The sequence below is a fragment of the Hermetia illucens genome, chromosome 2 (genome assembly GCF_905115235.1).
Source record: "Hermetia illucens chromosome 2, iHerIll2.2.curated.20191125, whole genome shotgun sequence".
In the NCBI taxonomy this organism is placed as follows: domain Eukaryota; kingdom Metazoa; phylum Arthropoda; class Insecta; order Diptera; family Stratiomyidae; genus Hermetia; species Hermetia illucens.
The window spans coordinates 28,446,677-28,471,715 of NC_051850.1; the positions used below are offsets into that span (position 1 = coordinate 28,446,677).

Genomic DNA, 25,039 nt, shown 5'->3' on the forward strand with positions numbered 1-25,039 from the left:
TCACGGTGGCACCTCCTGATGTGACGGCTCTTGTCGAATCAAAACGATATCATGAAACAATACTCAGCTACTCCATTTCAGAATCCGCGGAAGATAAATTGGGTGACGTATAAAGGAGAACTCAGCGGAATTGAGAAAACAACTCAGAGGATTAGAACTAGCATGAGACACTTGTGCGAAACGGTTAACGAACCCTCGAGGTGAAGCGAATCCTTATCCAAGAATGTAACCAGAAACTGGGTTATCTACTTTTACAGAGCGGGAGGTACACAGAACGCGATGAAGTTATTACAAACCATTTGTTTGAAGTGCACTTCGCAGGCTGATTCAAACTTGTAGCTCAGAGCCCACAGCCGCATACAGTCCTCAGTAAAGAGACTGGAATCATGTCATACAAAGTGGCGCCATTTGAGAAATTCTGTAGGCCTAGATAGCATCCTTCCCGCTCAATTAACAGAGGGAGCGGATGAGCTGGGAATATATATCGCATCATCTTATATTCCAATAAATCAGTGCGATGTGAAGGTGTGACAAGCGATGGAGAAACTGTTGGAATATGGACATCAGTTGCACCATCTGTTCATCGACTTTAAAGCCGCCTATGATAGCATAGCCAGCGTAAAACTATACACGGCCATGAGAGAATTTGGTATCCGCACGAAATTGATAAGACTGATTAGGCTGACTCTGACCAATATGTGAGACCAGATAAAAGCAGCAGGATCACTCTCAAGACCATTCAACATTAACAATGGTCTAAGACAAGGGGATGCCCTATCATGCGTCCTATTTAACCTGGCCCTGGAGAAAGTGATTCGCGATGCAGTCGCTAACGCGAGAGGCACCATCCTCTTCAAGTCCACCCAACTACTGGCCTGCACTGACAATATTGACATCATGGGAACAACAACCCGGGTGTACAGTCTATCCAGATCGAGCAGGCGGCGCGAGATCTTGGGATGTCCTAAAAGTAAAACGCCTTAAGCGCATTCTTAGATATCGAAGATACCTTCGACATGGCAAGACACCATGGAATCGATCCGTGGTTAATTAGTTGGATCCTTCACATGCTGCAGTGGAGAAAGGCCCACATATTGGCTGCCCGAAAGTCTACTGAGACAAGATGTCGTGGGACTGTCCACAGGGAGAAGTTCTCTCTACTCTATTATAGATCCTGGTTGCAGACACCTTTAGCAGCACAACTCAACTTCAAAATAACGTAGAAATCTTGAAGGTTACTCTGCAGCTAACAACAGAAAGCAGTTGGCGTAGATTTAAAGGCCCGATTGTCAAAGTACTATTGAAGCAATGAGTACTACGCAGGCCGCGGCCCTCGAAGCTATCCTAAATCTGGTCCACTTTGAGATGAAAAGAAAAACAACTAACGGCGCTTATAGGCTTGATATCATTGGCGCCTAGAAAAGCGGTCAATCATACGTCCATCTGGAATTTCCTTGGCAAACGTTTGATGGCAGTGATGTCCGCCGATCATAAGGTTTGCAGATTTGCCTATGAGAAGACATACCCTATCGTAATCTCCAAAAGAGGAATTGGAGAAATAGTCACAATTTCACAAACAATTGCAGACGGATCAGGCAATGATCCCACTTCTCGGCAGGGATATTTACCATTCTATGGGCTCCAGGAGAATGTTTGCAACAAATATGCTAGTGTCGAACCATTTGAATCTATTCCGACAATTGGACAGCGTTATTAGTAACGACATATCTAGCCAGTCGGTGTCGAACTGCCACTAGTTGCTACTGAAACTTGGCCGAAACATTCCTGAAGTTGGTGCCAAGGTATTTGAACATCGCTGGTAATGAGGAAGCTGACAGACTAGCTGGGGGTTTTGGGGATGAGGTGGCAAGGTTTTCTTCAACAAAAAATCCGCACACTGTGTAAAAATCTTCGAACTCCGCAGGCGGGAAGCCACTTAATAGACTATTTTACGGAATAGTACTAGACGCCTGGCGAAAGACCTGAGCGCTTGGAGCTACGGCTGAGTCAAGCACTGCATTGAAAAAAGATAAAATACCGAAGAAGATCTGAAACTTTAACTTTCCAAATGATAATGGTTGACCACATCAAATGGTACAAGTGCCAATGGAAGTTCTAGTGGTGGTGGTGGTCTGCTCCCTTGCCGTGACAAAGGATGAGAAGTGCAGCATGATGACCTCCGAAATAAAAGTAATTTCGAAGCATGTAACTCTCTAAGTAGTAGTGCCGAATATGATTGAATCAACAGTTAGTGGAGATAGGATTTCCCCCAAGCATTGCGTCAAGTTTGGCTAATAAAGCTTTAAATAGTGAAAATGACATGACAATGACGCATTGTTTCAGCTTCAGAGGTAAGACCAACTGTGAATAGTTCGGACACCTGACCTCGATAAGTTAGTAATAACCAGGGAGAATACTGTCATCAACGTTCTAATAACATGGCGGATGTTGTCGGGGGGATGGGATGAGAGTATAACAGCAGACTATTGCTGGAGCATCAAATAAGATTGCCCTCAGAAAGGAACTCAAACGCCTGAGCTAGAAATGCAAATGTTTGCCTAAATTGAGTCTAAGTGAGTTGTAATGACATGACTTTAACGGTTGCTCGTTGGTCAAAGGTAACTCCAACTGGTCGAAACTGACCACGTAGGCAGAACTATCCTAACCGCTTAAGCCACTACAAATTGCACCCAAAATGGAACATTTTTATGGCTCGAGGACGCTAAAAATGGGTAGAAACCCTAAAGACCGTGCTTTCTGAAGATTTGAGATAGGGAAATCATCGAATAAGGATACGATACGTCGAGGATTTTACCTTTTGATTTCGGCACCCGGATCTCGAGCTGTACGGCTCTGCCCATACCGAGCGGGTGTTTTCCCCCCATTTTGGTTTTGGATGTGTTTCCGGTAGGTTCTCGCGATATTCAACGTATTACTCGTATATTTCATGTTTTGGTGCAGTTCCACCCATCGACTAAAGGACACGTTAAATTTTGTGAAAGACGTGAAAGAGGACTGAACTCAAAAAGGACAAATATGAACCACTGGTGATAACACAATTACTCAGATAGTTGCAAAATGACCTACAGAGCCTCAAACCATCTAGAAATCAATTAGCCATTTTTGAAGTGAGTTTGGGAGCCAGTCTTCTATGTGAAAAGAAAAAGACGGAACTTCCTCTGTTGGCTACTACAATTGCCTTTATGGAACGTATAGAGTATTTCAGGAATCAATTTTTCCCAAATTTTGTCCAAATTTTTTTGGCACAGCCAATTCTACTGGGAAATGGGCTACGCCTACGCTATAGTCTAGAATGTCAAGCCTTCGGTTACTCCTCGAAGAAGAAAATGATGGAGTTGTTCTGCTGGCGTACAGCGGATTTAGCTAGTATTCGACAATGGTCAACGTGCCGGGCACTTCTATGGACCAGGTTCCATCCTTTCATTTCACGATGAACGTTCCTCGCCTGTGAAGATGACCCTCTCCCTATTCAGAGGGGCGTGCTGGGAAATTGCCACTTGAATACTTCGGCGTCTCTTAGTCTAGAGGTTTCTAACAGCCAAGTGGTCGCTTGCATCTTTCGAACTGTACGCCTTGTTCTTGGGCTCTTTTTTTTTTTGAAACAAAGAAAAAGAAAAATTCTTCGTAGCCATTTGACTCATACTTTACCGGCTTCTTAGGAGAATTTTCGCATAGGAACCCTCAAATTTCAACTAATCTGCTCCCAGATAAACTCGCAATTGTCTGAGATTAGGATGGTTCGCTTCCATCCATTTCCTGTATAGAGGCCAGCGTTGCAAAAGCTCCTCCTTAAAATATTTTATTGTTGATTTGGTTTTTGGAAAGGAAGTATTGAACGAAGTTGAATGAAAGCATACCGACCATAGTTATAAAGTGAAGCATGGACAACCTAACTACGGAACTACTACAAACGTAGCACTCTGTTTCTATGGGGATGTCACAGGAGATATCATATCCTATCTGGGATTTTTATGACTGCAACAAAAATGTATCTAAAAAAGTATATTCATGGATCTACTTACAACACAACTTAGTTGAATAAATCTGAAAGAAGAAGAGAAAAACAAATTAGTTTTCTTAACTTCGAATAAAGTGTGGGCAACGACCTTTCGGTTCGATACAATTGTTAATGCCAAATGAGATTTAAAATGAAACAGATAGAGCCTAACAAAGCTTAAGATAGACAAATATCCTACAAAATGTTCACATATTCTGAACCGATGTGGGAGGAATACAAAATGAGGGTAATTTCGACGGGAAACAACCGTTTCTTCTCAGCCCATTCATCCCAACCCTGACCTTGAAACTGAAACTTTGAAGAGGTCTAATAAATGCATTGCAGGAAAATGAATTTATTATTTAAATAACTCAATTTATCCTTATTGCAAAATACCTAAAAATAAATGTTCATCAAAAATTGCCATTACCAATCTAAAACTTTCCAATTTTTCTCACCCCCGCCTACTAAATAAAAAATCGGTCAATAAGTTGGAAGTGGAAAATTCAGTTCGTGTATTTTTCCCGGCTCCTGCTTTGTTCCCGGGTTTTCGGCTCTCCTTGCTCGACGGGGAAAAAAGCGGAAACAAATTATCTATTGTTGCCAACAACAAGTATTGTTGTGCAGTGAAAACTGATGATGAATTACTTGGAGCTGCTCGGCCAGAAACCAACATTTGATTGATTCATTCATCAACGTTTGTCATTTGTGTATTAAAAAGGAGATTTTCTGGTAGCAGGACAGGAAAATGATGATGACGATGATTTACGGAAAATGTATAAATTTCAATCATTGGAGGCGACAAGCAGACTTTGAATAGTTGGGAAGTGGCAAAAGTAAGTATGGCTTAGGTAATGGAGTGATTATTGGAGACTTAAAGGAAATGAACTTGGAATTGTGGTGGATTTCAAGCTGTTAACATTGCTCACTTGGAGTAGGTGCAAAATGGGGGACCATTTGTTTTGTTTCTTATAATAATCAGTTCGCGAGTTTTACTCGTGAGCTGCCAGATTAGAAGAATGAACAGTTTGATATTGAGCAATATCCTTGAATGAGAAAATGGTCCAGGAAGGTCAGCCATAGCGGAAGGAGACGTCCCACCTTTTGCTTTATAATGAAGTAAGGGAGCCGATAATGGATTCTACTGTCAAGCTTCTGAACGTCAAAATCGATCTGAATTTTAAGCGAAAAGTATAGAAGATACAACAACAACACATTCCAAAATTTTAAATTTACTCCCTTTACTCCCATTTTATTCAAAAATTTAATATTAAAGCTTTTCCCCAATCTTAAACCCATTAATCCTCATGTTCCAAATAAAAATATTCATTGACATTTCATTTATTGTTGTTATGCTTTATGTTTTCGGCCCCTGAATAAGTAGATGAATAACGCTGAGCCACATCAGGACATGGAAGGATATATGCATTGTAATGGGATGAACTGTGTATTGAACCAAAAAATCCGGTCTAAAGGACATATAGCCGGGAAGAGAAACTGCTAGCGCCGGAGGTAATCGATTGGCAATGAAATTAACGACTGCGATGATTGAGGCTAGTCAGACCAAACTCTGAGAATAGCAAATAATTGATAAAGTAACTTGGATTGGTGTAGTTGTCGGGGGAAAGGATGGTCGTGTTTCAACCTTCCTTCTGACTTAATAGAAATCGCAATGAAAGTTAGTTCGATTCGAAATCTTTTTAAACGCGGTCATCAGTACAAATTCCATTCATATCCGGAGGTCTAGTAAAGTGGAACTGTCCTGGGACTTTTATAATTTTTGGGTGGTTGGTGCCCCAATTCATTCCTGGGATCTAACTTGCATTAATAATTTTGAAGCAGTCATGATCGCTAGTTACTATAAGAGCGATTCAATGCATGACATATACCAATATACTCATGGGAAACCCATCGATTTCTCGGTTGGATGGTCGCTGAGAATCGAGTCCTATCTCACTATGAGTTTACGTTTCTTGATCTCTTAGTGTCATAGTTTGCTTCCGATTTCAAAAGTAAGACATGCTTGCGAGGATATGAAATATTACCTCATTTGACATCTCAAACGGCTATATTTTGCTTGAAAAATTAAGAGCCGTTTTTTGCATAAATAAGGTTTTGTTTTACGTTAAACTATAAAATATGGCCTAGTGCCGAACTACAGAGGGAACTGAAGAGGAATGTGATCCTTCCTGAATGTGCCATTCCTCACTAGCAGCGTTCAATTTTTGGGTTTTCCGACTTGATACGAAGGTTTGGGCCGTTCTATTCTATTTCCAGTTTTACTTTCTTTACTTTGAATGTCAAGTCAAGAGAGGCTAAGGCAGAAACAACTCATCAGACGCTATCTCATCTTTGTACTGGGGGCAGCGTGACCGAATCGGTTCCTCCACTGATACGAAACTGTAAACCTAGGACGTCTCTGAATTTTGATATTTGAGTGTTAAGCCCGAAAAGATGGATCCATGGACCAAAAAAAAGGGAGGAAGTTGCTCTTCAATTGATCCTCTCCGACGTCAAGTGAATACGGACTTAGGACCAATTAGTCGCTAAACAAAAAAAATCCGCAAGGTTTCAAGACAGATTCGATCTTGTATGTCAGGGGCTCAAGTCTCCAAAGCACCTGGCCTCCATTCCCGAGCCTGGGTAACGGCAATCAAATGCTCATCGACGGGATACTTCCTTCTAACTGCATTTAAATGCTGACAAATCTACTGAGTCAAATTTCGACACTTCTCTGTTGTAAAATAGCTATGCGTGCATTGTTGACCATAGTTAATCCGGATTATGATTATGCCCCCAATCAGCATAGTCATTACGATTAAGTGGCAGTAATCGAAAGCACGAAGGACTTCCGGATAATTCCTTAACAGAAAGGAGCCAAAACGGCTCTTCTTCCATTATTATCGCCACACAGAATCGGGCAGAGTTGTGAGACTATTGACATGGTAAATTTCTGCATTGCAAGGGAATTTTGAAAACTTTAGTGCAAAGATTGCGTTAAAAACTTTAGGAAAGTATTCCACCTGATTCCTTTAGTGGCTTTCCTAAGCCTAAAATTAAACCGTGCTGTCAGGCACAAACGGGGCCTTTGCTTCTCTAATTTGCTCAGCAAAAGGCGAGAAGAAGCTTTTGAATCTCTGTGGGTGTTTTAGATACTGGAGCGATCTTGTTACTCCATTGTGAAGTGGAGTAGTATAGCCTGCGCTACAGCCATAGGCAGTGAACGTGAGTTTGTCAATACTTAGCACCCTTCCCTACAATCTTCGTCAAATCTCCCAGCTAGTGTGTCCCTTCATGAGGACAACACATCGGCATGCATGCATATTCATCTATAGACATGCATGTAATGATGTGCATAATCATGCTCAAACCAACAAGGTGAAATGAAGATGACCACCAGCCGAGGATAATTGCTATAGTACGAATATCGAAAAATTAAATCAATCAGAAGATTTTTACAGGCTATAACTCAGAAAGTCACCACCGATCTAAAATTAAAGTGTAGAAAGGAACAGGCCCATGTATAAGGAGACCAGTGCTTCGCCGATGTCCACCTTTAGAGGGAATAACCGGTACCGGAAGGACGATGAAAGGACACCTAGCTCCCTACATACAAAAGGGAAGTAAAGCGAAATAGCCAATCGGAAGCAGCTTTCATTTTCTGTCTTTTTCTCTCGGGGTACAGTTCTTTTTGATTGAGCGACCATATCCCTCATCAAGGTTTTCCAGGTGGTCACCAGCGATCTAGCCCGCGTTTAAGTAGACTGGCGTCCCCATTCGTCCATCCGCTCTACATGACCTGCCCGCTGGAGCTATCGAATTTTGATGTGGAACTGTCATTTGAATGGTACCACTCCTTATTGTACCTAGTTTGCCATCGGCCACTCTTCCCGCTTCAAATTCACTCAGGGGCTCGCCACTCGATGGGATTGATCGTATACTCTCTGAGCTGATTCATTATCAAGTGCTTGGTAGTTTTGTCATTGTCGTTCTGTATTTATTTTTATTTTTTTATATTGAAACATGATCGGTCTGTCAACCTCGTTCATGTCATTATCATGCATTGTAATTGTCGCAGTTAGTTATAAGACCCTGCCTGAGATGAAACAATGGCGTTGGCCAGGACGCCAGACAGCTTTTAGAGATATCGAATTGGTGGAACTTCGGTGCAAAACCGGGATGTCTGGAGTTCCTTATTAAGGCAGGCCTAGACTGGGTATCGGCTGTTGACTGCCGACATCTGTGCGCGGATTTCATCATCATAGCTGTTATCGGTTGTGATTTTTGACCCTAGATAGGAGAAATTTGTAACGGTCTCTCTCTTCCCGTTTGACCATGGCGATTCGATGTTGTTCGTTCCTTGGTTTTTGGCGCTGACGATGCCACCATGCTTTTATCTGGCTCGCACATTGATCAGGGTAAACTCAGTCCGCCTTATCAATTTTGTGGGGATATCGAATTCCCTCATCGCCGCGGAGGAAGATACGATCACTGAGGTCAAGATCTCGAAACAAGAAAAGCGAACATATGCTGACATTCTCTGGAAGGTTATGGTCCATTCGGACCTTCTTAGTCGAAGAAAACATGTCAACCATATTAGGTAATTTCAAAAAGGAAAACCCAGGCTGGAATTTAAGAAGTTCAAGGGCGAATTTTGATCGTTCAAATTCTTCTTCTTATAAGTGCATTTTTTACAGTATAATGTTCCGACGGGATTATACTAGCCTGTTCAGGAAGGCTGTTCGGTAAAGGGGCAGCTCAGCCCCCAACGCCTCCATCATTTTCTATCTGGTGTATTTGGTAGGAACAGACGAATTGCACCACACAGCCGTACTTCGTCATGCCTTCATGTATCGTTCTGTTGTGTAGTTGCCTGCACCAATCTGGAAGTGTAAGGGGCTAAACTTAGCAAAGAGCAGCGTTTGTAAACATTACTGGGGTCTTGCACAGCAGACCCTTTCAATGTATTGCTGCATCTCCTTTCGCTCGACCTCCATATTAAATACATTGTGCCGTGGTGCCTGGATACTATCAAGCTAAGATACTTGATAGTGAGGCCTCATGGTGGTAGCACCTACAGCGGACTACGCTACATGCAGCCCAGACTTCAGAAGAAATTTCTCTATGAGATTCCCAACCAGGACCGAATGTTTCACCAACAAATCAAAAGTGGAGTGCATAGTTGGGGAAGACTTTTTCTTGGATAGATACAACATATCTGAGTCTTCCAGGCGGAGATTCCGGCTATATAGGAGGCTTATCGGCGGGATGTGAGATCTAACTCGTAAGAAAAATATGGTTGTGTTCACAGTAAAACCTCCATCAGAGCTTTAGTGTCAGCGTTGACATCCTTAGTAGCTAATGAGTTTAAGCGGTTCGTTCAAAGTTTCTCTCGTCTGGGTTCTGGATATAGGAATATAGGGGAAAACTAGCCGACCACCAAGCTGAACAGGAAGCATTCCACTCTCAACTCCCTGCCAACTGGCATAGTCTACATTCCTTTGGTTGTGGTGAAGAGCAAAATCTACTCGCAGTACTTGTAAGAAGAAGAAGAAGAATACAATACAAACGGTCACTATCTGTGCTCGATCGAAAAAAATTGGCATCCTTACAACAAATGCGAACAGAGAACGAACCATATTAACAGGATCCTATCAATCTATATGGGGATCTGGCTAACTGCACACCATGTTATCAGATTGGGCTTACCACACAATACGCACTGCCGAAGTTGCGGCTAGGGAAGCAAGATTGTTTTGCATTTCTTTGCGATTACTTGGTACTGACTAGAGACATGCAACGGACTCTAGGTAAACCATTCTTTAGCGACCTCAGAGAAATCTCTAACTGTAGGTCCGGAGAATTGTTATCTTTCGTAAACTTCGCCGACTTGCCCCAAGACGCGGTTCTGAGCCTGCCAGACTTTACTTGTCTCTCCTTATAATGGTTGATCGATGGCACTTCGGGAAAGTGTGCACAGTAGAAGAAAGAAACACAAAGATGAGCGAAACGATAGCCTGGCGACAGTCCCCCAAAGTAACACTAGCTAGCTCATATCGTAGTCTCCGTTGGCGCCTGTGCCTGCGCCACCTATATTCTGACCGAGAAGTTGATGATTAACTTTATTTTTTACCAATATATTCCTCCATTATTAGTTCTTGTATGCCATCCTGGATACAGTCTCCTTTAACAATGACGGACAGTATACAACGCAGAAAGTGCAGAAGTAAGGGCCATTTCAGCAAGGATTACAGAGGCAACCGAAATTGGATGCTATCCAAGGGCAAGGATAGACCAGTCCATTGATAAATTGCAAGAAGTAGCAGATAAAGAAAAGTTTTCAGTGGTCAAAAATGCAATTAATAAAGATGAAATTGCGCAAATTGCAGGAGGTTGCTTTAATTGCATTACTTGAATTTGTATGCTGGCAGAAAAGCATTGCCCATGGTCAATCTTCAGTTACTTGCGCGAGAAAAGTCCGCGCGTTTACTTTGATATTAGTAGCTTGAATGTGATGCAGTGCATGGATATACCGTCAAGTGGTTGCGGGGACATGGATGTGAGCATAGCTGTTTATTGGACGTAACATAGGAAAACAACCCGGGCGCCACCGACAAATCGACAGGTCCCAGAGATTCTATTTTCTCACATTCGCTGCATATAGCCGATACAATCCCTGCATTTTTTTCAGTTGGGGAACCAGTTCTCCGTTTTTTAAGGGCCTATAAGGGGCCCTATAAGGTCTAAAATGGCCTTTAACACCTATGTGCTGTATCAGAGGAGAAAGCGCCAACAAATCTGTAAACAGACTAAACAGATCAGAAGTTATTAAGAAGATTAAAATAGTTCTGCCTGGTTAGAAACAAGGTTTTTCGGAAGCAAGCGTTTTTCGAAGCACTTGGGACCAAAATACAACTGAACGTCATCAATATACAGCTGAACATGGAGGCTACCGCTCAAAATATCCGGTGGCTCATGAACACATTCAAAGTAGACAACCCAGTAGTTGGTGGAATAATCAAATCAAAGTACTCCGGCCATATAGTTTTTTCATACAAGGTAACCAGGGTACCAGCGGTTTAGAAGGTAACAATGTAGTGACGAGCAACAGGCGTATAGGCACCTGTGAGGCACCCTGAAAGAGATCATACAGAAAAACATAAGGAACTGTATGATGAGGCCTAGATAAGCTTGAGGTGCGCACATCTTGTACACATTTTAGACACCAAGGACACCTAAAACAGATGCTGCTCTATTGCCATAATTTTCCGAATTGCAGAAATTAGGACAACGTTTGAAGCTTCGGGAATTCGAACTTGGCGCTGCTGTGTTCAGAATCATAAAGTACATAGTTATCCTTGTTACGCCTATATATGGCGCTCGTCGCACTCAAACCCCAATATGCACTCATATTTTCAGGCCATTAAACAGAAATTTGCCTGTTGATTGAACTAATGTCAAAATCACGAGAAAAAAAGATAACATCCGCAATATGATAATATCAATCAAATCCGTCACAGTTGACCCCATTTTTCATTAATTTCGAGCAAACAATAACGACAGCTTCAAACAATTCGCAATTCAACCCAATTACTCACTCAGTCCTACACAAAAATTCAACTAGTCATGCAAATTAGGTGTGAATTTTATGAAATTTCCAGCAGGACGTCCATCATTTCTCTCCGGCGAAGCTGGAAGGACGAGCAGAGCTACCAGGCTCGGACTAAGTGCTGGAGTTTGGGGTGCAATGTTCCAAGGACTGCGTAGAATTCCCATTATTGAGCCAACATCGACACGGTAGCCAAGCTTGGGTTGGGTAGCAATTTGATGAGTTGCAAAAAGCAGATCAGCATAGCTCACATCACAAAAATGAAATTTTTTGCTAAAAATAAAAGCTAACGTCCGGGGGTAGGCTGCAGTGGGAATCTGAAGCTATCTTGTCAGGGGATGTTTCTCATTTGGGTTTTCCTTCAAGTTGGGATTTCATTATGCAAACGATATGGCATTTTGATGATACACACGTTACTGAAAACAGACTCGCAGGGTCATCTGAATTACATGCTCTGAAAACGATATCACAGCGAAAAGGAACATGTCAACCAAAGCAAAAGGATATATTCGTATGGATGTTTGACTGAGATACATGTCCCCCAGTTCTGCGCCCTCTCCCCATGTCCTTTGTCCTACTCAAGCGTGTTCAATCCCGTGCGAAATATGTGAACTGAAAATCTTTGAATAATGTATGCCGTAGACACTTCATACAACTCGAATAATATTAAAATGATATCCTTTTGTGTGTGACAACTGAGGCATGGGCCCGTGACAGGATTGAGTCACATGACTATGGATATGCTACAATCGCCCACATTTTTCGCACGATCCAACCATGGAAACGGAGAGCAGGGTCCTCTAATAAATTTTAATATGTCCACAGTGTCGCTCAATTTGCTTCAACTCTTTTTTCGGAGGGAAAGTCAAAGGATTTTATCGCGCTCAGATGTACGCTCATAGATTATTCCGTAGGTTGCCGGCTCTTAGTGCTGAATGCTGAAAGCAACGTACGAATCGGCACCCCCTACGAATGCGAAATATCGGCCGCCCCGGCTGTTTACTATGTACCATCCACACTTTACTATTTGACCCAAATAAGTCATAAAACACACCGAGTCAGATTAAATTTCAAAAATAGAATCAAAAAGGTTTCCTTCACTCATGCAACATATGACCAGGCTTGCGTACGTGCCTGACGTATAATTCGTTTTGAATTTACGCAAAGAGTAACGTAATGAGACTCAAGGCGGGAGCAGCAGGAGGACGTGGAGCTGGGAGGAATTCCCTAGGCTGAAGTATTAATCGGACGAACTAGACAAGACAGCGGCGGACAGCTATTAAGGAAAACAGAACAGATGATCAGAATTAGAGATGAGTGGAGTTAACGCCCACAAGAAATATAAAACGCAACAGCTCCGAGAGCTAGCATCTAACAAGTAAACGAAATGTCCGGAATTTTCAAAGGCATGACAAACGTGCCAGTCGTGATATGAATATCAAACCATCTGGTCTGTGTTTTTGGTGTGACGACGGCCGACCTGACCTGATGAAATCTAATACCCAACTGAAATGGGGATAAGGCCACAGATCAATAATTCCTCTATCTTTAGTTATTCTTTGGGTTCAACATGATTTTTTATTTAGGGAAATCAGTGCGATTCGGAAAATACAAGAATCGTCTTACTGGCTTCACCGGGAACCAAAAGTTTTCCAGCTTGCTCTCATGCAAAATTCATGTCTTTTTATTCCGGGTTCCTTGACATCTATGCGCACATTCAAAATGGTAATTAAGGAAGTCGAATCAGTATTGGTGACTTGAGTGACATTGTTTTTGTGGAGTCCTTTTTTCCTTCGCTGCCTAGAGTTCGGCGGTTGTCATATGAGCCTTCGAATGATTCACACATCTGCGGTGCGAGAATCCGATTTTGAAGAACAACCTTTAGCGAAAAATTGATGCTAATTAAATCCTGACATGAAAAGGGTTGCATATCATGGAAAAGCTCTCAATAAGCCGTATCTTTCAAGCGGTGTAGTTCCACTGAAGAGCATCACAAGAACTAGTTCAAAGGTAAAATGAAATATTCGGCTGCAAAGGCTTTTCTAAATACCTAAATTGGATGAGGGAACATGGCATTGCAACTGAAATTATCGAGGCGTTCGTTAATTCCTAGTAAATCTGCCGTCCCCACGTTCTCTTCCACAGCAGAAAGCTACAATCATACCCCATGTGATGTTAATGCAGAATATCGTGGATAATCAGGCAACCCTCTATGCTCTGGACAAGGCCTAGTTATTAAACTTAAACTCGTGAGGGTTATGGTTGACAGACAAAGCGAATAATGGCTGTTGTAGTATTTTCTAGCAGAGTCTCTCCACACTTAATATGATGGGAGATTAGATAAGCTTCGGTTCCAGTAATACTGGGACCTATATCCTTCATGAACTGTGACTTTTGAAGATTGTTTCCTATTCGCAAGGGCTCACCTCCGGTAGATCGTTTCTTTTAAGGCTTTATCGACGTTTTTAAACGTAAAACCAAATTGTCCATGGTCCTTTCTTGTACACCAATAAGTACGACCAAAGTATTGAAAAAATGTTTCCAACATTGTCAAAGTGCGCCCTTATATTCGAAAGTTTTAGTCAGTCGTTAGACGTATGGCATACCTATTGTCGATAGGAATGTGTGCTTTATTCAAAAACTTTGCGAGAGATACCTTCTGTGAGGCAGTCATGGGGCGGCTGAGAAAGAAAGTTCTGTGGAAATCCGAGATCTTGACTACCTTAAAAACATGGAAGTGGCCATGAAGCGTGAATACCTAGAAGCAATCAATACCTAGATAGGCCACCGCGAATTTCCAAAGCTAAAACTCGCTAGTGATTCACCACCGACCAGACCTACTGTTCAGCGCATTTGCTCACATGAAGGAAAATAGTTTCCCTTATTGTTCGAAGTGGCAAGATTTGCGTTGATTGCCAAAGCAAAAGAGATCCCTGGCTACCACCTGAATATCTATCATTTTTCACACACTCGCGAAAGTTCTCGAAAAGCTCGTCAGGGGAAGACTTCCCGAAGCGATACGCGCTGTCAAAGAATAATTCTCAATACAGTTTGATTTTATTTAGGTTTTCGTCATCGGAGTAATGGATGTTGCTCAAAGACCTAACGCATGTAGCGATCGGTTTTCACTGCAAAACTCATCGAAACGATCGATGATACAAATACCTTGAATTCCGTAAGACGGGTAGATTCACTGAAGGTCGCTACTAAAATAGCAGAGATAAACCTCCACCATGCGAAAACTGCATCTTCGGTAATTGCAAGGGCAAGTTCCATGGAGAACATTGGAATAGTGCTGGCTCAGGAGCATTGGGTGTACCGGGGGCAGATTCGCCGTCTGAAAGGAGGAAGCATGCAGCATGGGACTCGTCTTGTGAAAAACCAAGAGCTTGCATAATTCTTAAACGTAATTTAAAATATATATGTTTTTCAGAGTTCTTAACCGGAGACCTTGCGGCTAACCAAGTCTCATTAGAAGCCGGGAGGAACACTCGAGAGGCAGTCGTGGCATCCGGATACTTCCCAGGAGACGAAATCCGGAGTCTACCGGAACAAGCCGCAAAACTGGCGAAGTATTATGAGAAGAGGGCGTTATCACTTCACCTCGGCTGCGATGTCAACGCCCACCACGAAGTCTGGGGAAGCAACGACACCAATCATAGAGGTGAGTGCCTTCTTGAATTTATTCTTAGCAATAAATTAGAAATATATATATAACTTAGGGAGCACTCCAACATTTGTGACCCGCACTAGACAGGCGCTACTAGACATAACTCTAAGAAATACTCTAATCAACGGAATGGTCAGGAATTGGAGGGTGTCGGGTGCACCCTCTATGTCTGATCACAGGATAATCAGATTCGACATGGAGGGTAATTCCGAAATAAAAAGAATAATAAGGATTCCCAGGAGAACGGATTGGGAATCCTACGCAACGCACTTGAGCAACAACATTGCCCACCTTCAAGGGAGCAGTAACATCAGGAGTGAACTGGAAATAGAAACAGTGGTGGAAAACCTGAACACAGTCGTCATTGACGCTTATGAGGTCAGCTGTCCGGCTAAGATATTAAGTCATCAAGGGATGTACCATGGTGGAATAGGAACCTGGTCAGAATGAGAACAGAGGCACAAAAACTGTTCAACCGTGCAAACAAACCGGGGACTGGCAGAGGTACAAAAATGCACTGACTCCGCATAGCAACGCGATCAAGGAACCTAAACGGAACAGTTTCAGGGAATTCTGTGAAGGGATTGAAGAGATCACAGAAGCAACCAGGCTTTACAAGGCTGTAGCCCAAGACAGGGGAATATCCTCTGTCTGTTTGAAGAAGAAAGATGGGACATTTACTGAGAATTAGGAGGACAGGGCACACCTGCTTCTCAGAACTCATTTCCCGGGGTCCTACCCCACGGTGGCAGACGACAACATTCTACCTGACACCCCAACAACGAATAAAAGGGACAAGGAAGAAGAGCTGGAAACTAGCAAAAGAGGTATGCTCAGAAGCTAGGCTAAGGTGGGCAGTGGGAACTTTTAAATCACTGAAATCTTCCGGAGTAGATGGCATTTTCCCAGCATTAATCCAGAGAGGCCTAAGAATTATCTTAGAGTCTCTTCTGAGAGTGCTAAGGGGAAGCATAGCACTGGGATACATACCAAGGGCATGGAGACGGGCAAAAGTGGTCTTTATTCCGAAAGCGAGTAAAAAGGATCCTTTTCACCTAAATCTTTCAGATTTTTGGATATCGAAGGACCATTCGACAACACATCGCACACAGATATACAAGATGCCCTGAGCCGCAAGGAAATGGGAAAAATGGTAGAAAGCAGACAAATAGAAGTACCGACAGGTACAAATTCTATTGTCATGAACACTACTCAAAGCCGTCCACAGGGCGGGGTACTATCGCCGCTGATGTGGAGTGTGGTAGTGGACGAACTCTTGGACGTGCTAACAAATACTGAAATACAAGTCCAGGGTTACGCGGAAGAGATTGTTTTAATCTGTAGGGACAAATGTGAAGATACCCTGTGCGATAGAATCCAAACTGGGCTAAGGCTAACTAGTGCCTGGTGCTGCGGATCAACCCAGCCAAAACCACCATAGTACCATTCACTAGCAGGCGTAAGCTTGATCACTTGAGAGGCATAAGATTACATGATATGGAGGTGAAACGAGAAACAGAGGTCAAATATTTGCCAATTGCGTTAGACCAAAAATTACTGTGGTGCAGCGGGGTTAACAACATTCGGAATGCGCAACATTACTCTGGAAGACACATGTCGGAAACACTTGTCGGAAAGCCACGGGGGCTCTGATGACTTGTAGATCCATAGCAGGAAAAATATGGGGTTGCATCCGGAAGATACTATTTTGGATATATCCTGCAATAGTAAGGCCAATGATTACCTATTGAGCGGTAATCTGGGCAGAAAGAATCAAATTCAGTACACAAGCCAGGGAATTACATAAGCTCCAAAGGCTGGCTTGCGTGTGTATCAGTGGGGCGATGAGGACATGTCCAACGGCATGCCTGGAGGTCCTTCTGGGATTAACCCCTCTGCATTTACACATACAGATGCAGGCAAGGAGGGCAATATTCAAGAGGGAGTATTAGTGAGGCGGGGAGCTACCTAAATCGAAGGAAGATTGATATTCTTTCTAGGCGGTATCCCGAATTACTGATACCGAGGGACAACATGACAACGAGGTTTCACTTCGATAAGAAGTCTGAAAAACGTTGGAGTAACAAGGCAAACTGGGAGAGCGTGGCTGCGACATGCGGCTTACACCAGCAACTAATTACTTGGTACACTGAAGGATCCCTCACAGCAGAAGGAGTGGGGTACCGGTGTCATTGGTCCAAGGAAAATGTACTTTGAACCAATGGGCAGGTACACTAGCATCTTCCAGGCGGAAATATACGCCATAGACAAATGTGCCTCCTTTAATCTGCAAAGGAACTACAGGGGGCAGAACATAGCTATTCTCACCGATAGCCAAGCAGCGATCAAGGCACTTAGTTTCTAAACTGGTGTGGGAATGCCTTGAGAGACTGAATACACTCGGCCCGTCCAACAAGGTCTGGATGCTCTGGGTTCCAGGCCATGTTGGGTTGGAAGACAACGAGGCAGCGGACGAACTAGCCAAGAAGGGAGCTGGGAGGCCTTTCAACGGACCAGAATCCTCTTGTGGAATCGGTAACGGTTTCATGGCTATGAATCTAAGAAATGAAGAGAAACGATTGAGGGAACTATACTGGGCGGGCCTACCAGGGAAGGAGCAGTCCAGGATGCTTCTTGGGGGATACGAGCCCATGCGCACAAAGGATTGCTTAAACCTCACCAAAAAGAACCTCCGAATCATAATGAATCGGCTGAACTATCACCTAGGGAAGGTAGGGATATCTACGGACACTGAATGCAGGTTTTGTGAGGAGTATGACGAAACCTCTATACACGTCCTGGGACAGTGTCCGGCACTTGTGCAAAGTAGGTCGAGGCATCTGGGAGAACACTTAATACCAGATGCAAAACTGAAAGATCAGGAAGTAGGGAACATACTAAAGTTCCTGACGGTTACAGGCCTGCTTGAGATACTATGATCAGTAGGTACACTATAACCAGTAAAATGAGCCCAATAGTTCTTTAAGGATGCGGTGCGACTTTCGCTTAACAGGATGATAATAAGATTCACTGAACAGAGAATAAAATTTTCTGCATGTATCGGGCTACCTCCTGAGGATGCTATGGGATTATCTGAGAGGCCGCTTCCTGCTCTATGAGACGCCAGAACATTGAAGCACTTCTTAGGCACTGGTTGTCGGACACATTGTCGAACAGGCAGAAAGAAACATATTGCTGTGGGTAGGCGGACAGATAACTACTCACACTTTCAGTCTTGTTGTGGAAAAAACCAAAGTAGACATCCTTTCTCAAAAATACGTGGCGACCAACGATACGACTATAAAGTTGAAGTCTACAGTTAAGTATCAAGATTTGACGACCGACTCCAAGACGAGCTTTTTGTAACGAACTGAAACAGCGACAAACTAGGCTGAAGCAGGATTTTCCACCTCACGATCGAAGTAGATAACCGATCTTTGAAGAAAATTAAATGTCCTAACTGCCTCATTAGTTAGTGATTTGGGTGCACGTACACAGGGTGCACAGGGAGAAACCAATGAAGGATACTTCAGTAGGACCGAGCAGGGAAGTGAACCTGCTGCCCACAGAAGAGGAGAAACGCAAGGAAGTGTCATGTCGAAGTACGAGAACTAATGGAGCCGATGGCCAGCACTAAAATAGCCCCGGTAGACCTCCACTATGCAAAAGCTGCATCTGCAAAGGCAAGTTCCAAGAATAATATTGGAATAATCCCCGCGGTTGAGTAAATTTCACTGCAAGCCGGGGGAAGAACCTGAGAGACAGTTGTGGCAACAGGATACTTCCAAAGAGACGACACTCGGACCCCGCCGGAATTATTTGTTAGACTGGCAAAGTTCTGCGAGAGAAAGGCACTGCCACTTCTTGTCGGCTGCGATGTTTGCCATGAGGGCGGAGGAAGCAGCGAAATTAATCGAAAAGACGAATAATAATAATAACTCAGAAGTAGACAGAATAAAAAGAAATTCCACAAGAATAGACTGGGACTGCTACACAAAACATCTGAGTGACAACATGGCTCGTCAACAGGTGGGCGATGACATCAAGAGTGAAATAGAGCTAGAAATAGTTGTGGAAGTCGAAAAACTTTTCAACTGGGCGAAACAAACCAAGGACTAGCAGAGGTATAAAAAAGCTCGGACGACGTATGGCCACACGATCAGGGAAACAGAACGAAGCAGCTTTCTCTATTTCTTCGCAGAATTCCCTTTCTTCTGGATGGATTGACTCCTCTCTATCTGCGCGTACAAATACAATTGAAAATAACTATAGAGGGCAGAACATTGCTATTCCAACGATAGCCAAGCGACTATTAAGGCACTTAGGTCCTACCAGGTACAGCATAGGAATAACTTAACACACTGAACACGCTCCGCTCACTCAATAAGATCTGGATACTCTGGGTTCCAGGCCACATTGGGTTGGAAAGCAAAGAAACAGCAAACGAGCTAACCAGGAAAGGAATGGCGACGCCGTTATATGGGCCAGATCAATTCTGTGGAGTCGAAAAGCTAGGGATATCTAGGAACCCTGTTTGTAAGTTCTGTGAGGAAAGTGATGAAACCTCCATACATGTTATGAGACAGTGTCCCGCACTAGTAGGTTGAGGCACCTGAGAGTATGCTTAATGCTGGATTTCAGTTTGAAGAACTTGGAAGTAGGGAACATAATAAAGTTCGTGCCGGTTATAGGCTTAAACGCATTCTATAGTTTGCAAGTATACTATTACCAGTAAAGCGATACAATAGTTGGTTTAAGACACGGTGCGGCATCCCTCGGCGATATTATTATCACTCTCTCGATATCTTCCCCATAGTGTCTAAAAGGCAGATAAGAGATAAAAGGACACGCCATGTGATTTCTTTCGCTTCGGTAGTAGAACCAATTTCCTTTTCCAGGATTTCGCTTTAGTGTTCATCATTCATCCCATTGGGTTGAAACTTCTGTACACTGTTTTGGAACTGCAGTCTCTGACATCTTTCAAACTGTCGGCCTCATATAATGATACTGTGGCACTAAGAGGAGCCCAACAGATGTAGATATGAACAGAAGTGAATTTGCCCTATCACACCTCATATCATAGAAGGCCTTCGGAGAGGTAATTCTCGGTTACCTGGAATAGGTTGGCAACAGGATCATATACAAGGAAACATCTTCACTTTCTTTCCCTAAGATCAAACATTACGTTTTATGAAACTGAGAGGCAATCTGATATTGTTGCGAATTTTAATCCAACATCCTTGCAAGCTACGCTCTTTTTCAAACTTCTAGACGTCAAACTACAATCTTCGAACTGATTCCTAAGCGTACAGATGAGTTATATTACCATTTCACCCTCAAAATGCTCCGCAATTTTTCTATTCATAGCGTTCCAATATTAAGTTGCAAACCTGCTCTCAACTACACGCCTAATGTTTAAAGATACGCTCATGTACGCTGGAATAAATTTTAAAGTATTCCTGCTTTTCCAAGTTACACAAAAACATAAAATATGCGATTTTAACACATGGAATCCAACTATGTATGGCTAAGTTCCTAGCGGAACGGTACGTGGGTTTTAAGACACGAATAACATCTATCAAAAGTATAGAAACTCCCGCACGGAATCCACCCATTGAAGACCCAGAGGCTGAACTAGGTTACAAGACTGTATCTGATAAAGTGAGCTCCTGTTCGACGCATTGCTAGTTACCTGTAAACTGCAAACTTCTCTATCTCTACATGCACTGGAAGATATTTTAAATTCAAAGGAAAGGAATTTCCGGGTATCTGTGTTTAGTTCATGTTCAATGCAATCCTGCTCCTCCACCCCTACCCCCTCATTGGTGCATGAAGGTTCCCAATGGAAGAGCAAAGATAAAGGAGTCGAAAGAACCGAGTGGGGGCGCTCTTTTAATTCGAAAAACATTTACCTGAGCAAGTACACGTACCTAACATGGTCTTCCAATGGAGGAGTTATATTCGCTATTCCAATCAGATCATTGAAGTCTTAAATGTCTGCAACGTGGGAAATTCACAGCTACATCTTTGGGAATAGTTTATTTTTATGAAATCGTGTATGAATATATTCAGATGCTCCGGGAACGTTGCTCCGGCAGCAATGTTTGAATAGAAAACGGATAAAAATGGGGAGTTCCATTTTTGATCGCAAAGTACTTTTACAGAAATTGGATTGAAATGTGTCAGGATATTGAGTATGTGAGATAAACTCCAATCGTTTGCTAAGCGCCTTTGAAGAAGAGACATGAAAGCTAATTAGTCGCCTGTCAAAAACACATGGCTGAGTAGGCTCACCTTACAGAAGTGGAGTAGCCTGCAGCAGACATGAATATGGAAACTATATATTTTGACCCTCCAAGTGGTATGGAGTCACAGACTTTGAATTTGCCTGCGATTTCGAACAAGGAAAGCAGAACTGAACCATGCAATTTAGAGGTCTGGTCCCACAGAGAAATCTGTGGCAGGCATCCTTTCCACTTCAGCGGAATGCTTACACTATCTACGGTCCGGTCAGCCAGAAACTGATAACCCGACTACGGCCGGTCTGTTGATGGTACCGTTGCCTAATTCTTTCAAAAAAAGGAAGAGACATGCTCCACGGACGGAAGCTTCAACCGCAAAGGAGTGGGAACTTCAAATTGAATTTTGCCCGTCTGAACCTTCTCTCCTGCCTCTACCAAGAAAACCAGAGGGAAGGAAAGTTGAAGGTTCTTGAGGATAAGGACATGGGCGTCCAGGCCGCGAAACTTTCGGCGGGGAATGGGGACAAATTGGAGACTCCGGTGAAGTCCACACTGGACGCAGCAGAGTCTTCAATTAGTAACGGATCAGTAAAGGGAGCCACGATCTTCTATGTTACGATGAAAGATACTTAAGACCGAGAGTGCATGTCTTGATATCAAATTTGTTAGAAGCAGTTATGCCGAAACTATTCTGTGCCTACGACCTAGGTTAATGGTCAGAGGAAAATTGCCGTAGCTGGCTCTGTGTACCTAACCTATGATTCTCTGTGTCATCCAACAACGCAAGGAAAGCAAAAAGAATGTAAACTGAACTCCCAAGGTGAGACTCGCAAAACGTTCGAAGCGAGACTTCTTTAGAGCATTCTGTAAGCAACTGAAAGACAAAACAAAAACTTCAAGGCTGTGCAGAATCTTTAAAAAGGATCAGTCGGCCAAAATGGGCGCATAAACTCCAGAATTGAGTCAGCACCGATTCTCCTGGAAGTGCACCATCCGGGAGAACAGATGGTAGAGAGGGAGCATTAGCAGTTTATGCATACGTTTCAACACAAAAGCGCTTCAAGGTGATTTGGAATACTGCGAGAGCGGTGGTTGCCTGTCAAAAGGCGAAAGCGTCTGTACCCTCCTTTAAGCACTCCAAAACACCTGGTATGGATAGTGGCACTGCCAAAGGAAGTCAACAAATGTCTTCATACCGAAAGCTTAGCAAGATAACTATTTACACCCAAAGAACTTTAAACACATCAATTTAACATCCCAATCGCTGAAATGTCTGGAGACACTGATTAAACGTCACATTCACGAGAAGACGCTAAGGGTGCAGTCACTTGATGAAAACCAGCCTGGAAACTCCTGTCGGTCCGCTCTTCATTATGGTTTCTAAGATCAAGTACGCGATGGGGATGTTCGCAATCATTGAAAGGGCTTTTGACTGTGTGCCTTTCCAAAAATTGTTGTTGCCGCCGGACAACATGGTGTCGGTGAAACCTTAATTAAGCGTTCTATACTAACACAGAGATTGCTGTGTGCTGAAGTAGGTGTTAATCGCTTCCTGATGACAGAAGCAACCAAAGATGGGTCTCTAATATATCAATATATGTCGAAGCTTATGTAGTTGAAGTCGCTATGTTACTTGCTAGTCTAGACCTAAAAACGGTGTTTCCTTTAGCGGACTCGATCAGAAGAAGCTCGATTCTTCGCACATTCCCAACCATATGGACATAACCTTCCGCGAATGAAAGCGCTAGCCCCAGTGGGAAATGCGCTGTGTAAAGACACGCAAATAAAAGCTTTGATGTCAAATCACCTGAGCGACATAAGAGGCGTCCATGCCCATCCAAAACACGGGAAGATAGAAGCCGGGGATGGGGCTACGCCAACGGTTAAACCAAACAACAGGTTAGAAAACCCCGAAGAAAAAAATAGGCTCGATTCCCAACATTAGAGTAGAATGGAAGTGCCGAACCGCCGCAGCTGCCGACCAAAGTCAGGTAGCCGCAATTGCAGAAAAAGAGAGTGAATCCTTCATGGCAGATGTGTAAGCCGAAAAACGCTAGTACCTAGGAAAAGCAGAGACCGGAGGAAGATAGGACAGAGGGCTGACGTTTTCAGGAGAGTGAAGACAGACTACGAACTCACCATTTTGGGAGATAATATTAGCCACATTAGACAAATTCTTGAGCAAAATTGGAAACGGCTTAAGACAGTAAGCGAAATGAGCACTGGAATCACTAAAGTCTGTAAGGATATAGATGAAATCATAACAAAGCAGCAAGTTCGAGAGATCATAAAAAGCAATTCGACTTTATCGGAATACAAGAATCAGCGGTGAAAGCATTAAAGAAGGAAAGTAGAAAACAAACCGTCATCTTCAGTCTACCAGTGGAGGCAGTGGACAAACTCCTGGCGGCAAGAGGAGTCAGAATAATCTGGGTTTTGCATCAGTTTAGGGGGTAGGTGACACTGAAGTAGTGCTTTAGATGTCTGACTTCGGTCATATTACGCCTGCACCAGTTCTTATAAAAGCGCGAAGACCACATCAGCAAGGACGGTGGAGCTAACCCGAATTACGTACTGTGCCAAGGGAAAGAGGGCGAAGGACATCGGCACACAGTAAGCAGCCCGGGATTCACGAGACACCTCAACGCAAATCGCAGATGAAGTTGATGCAAACTAATCTCTCAGAACCTATTCTCGCAAATAATCCGCGAGAAAGACATCGGGGGAGCTAGTCAAAGATCAAACGTCCAACCAGCACTATGGGCTTTCCGAGAGCAGGAAATAATGGAGTATCCGGGGGATGAATTCATCAGAACAAAACTGAAAAGAATCCACATGTATAGCTGCTGACTCCACCCATCTATACACTTGCTTAGTATGAGCAGATTTTGAGCGCTCCGGTTCAGGTCGCGGGAGGATGTTAACCGAAAATCATACCAGGGAATTTTAGGCTTTTAAATGGGACAACCAGAAAACGAATCTGTTGTAACGTAATCTGCTCCAAACATCCGCGAAGCTAGGGCTAGTACCCGCGAATGTCGAAACCTTAAACACTTTCAAATGAAATGCGCTGAAATGTTTAGTGGACCCGACATACGTGAGCGCCGCTCTAGCCAGTAGAGTTGCTTGGGAAGTCAGGAAGGACTATACAAAAATGACCACCAGGCGATCTGTATGCAAATCAAGGGCGAATCGAGCTCAAAGAAGAGAATGTCGGTTGGATTGTCCGGCTAGAAAGCGAAATCTTTTGTGGGGACACGTTCTCCCTGGCGTTCAAGCCCAACATATCACCGGCCAGAGCAGATGTCACCAAAAACCCCCAGTGGACAATGGACGCATTCGGCGCTACTATGCTCAAAAGGCGACTTGTCCCCAGTAGGCAGCCCAACTACTGGTGGAAAAACGAAATTGCAGCTTTGCCAGCCGTGTGGCAAAGAAGCGGAGACTTGAGGGAAAGCACGATAGCGACGATCAAGAGGAGACGCACAGACAGCTGTGCC

The 25,039-nt window shown here is 43.4% G+C and overlaps 1 protein-coding gene across 11 annotated transcripts in view; it reads right to left on the reverse strand.

The window, feature by feature from the left end:
• The window catches only part of LOC119649845 (fat-like cadherin-related tumor suppressor homolog), a 396,664-nt gene that overhangs the window by 294,042 nt on the left and 77,583 nt on the right, over nucleotides 1–25,039 (reverse strand). For 10 of the 11 annotated variants that reach the window (XM_038052198.1, XM_038052197.1, XM_038052196.1 and 7 more), the window contains exon 2: nucleotides 4,044–4,067. The gene's annotated coding sequence lies outside the window, so the exon portion shown is untranslated. The remainder of the gene's footprint in view (nucleotides 1–4,043; nucleotides 4,068–25,039) is intronic. The other variant, XM_038052191.1, reaches the window with a different exon arrangement.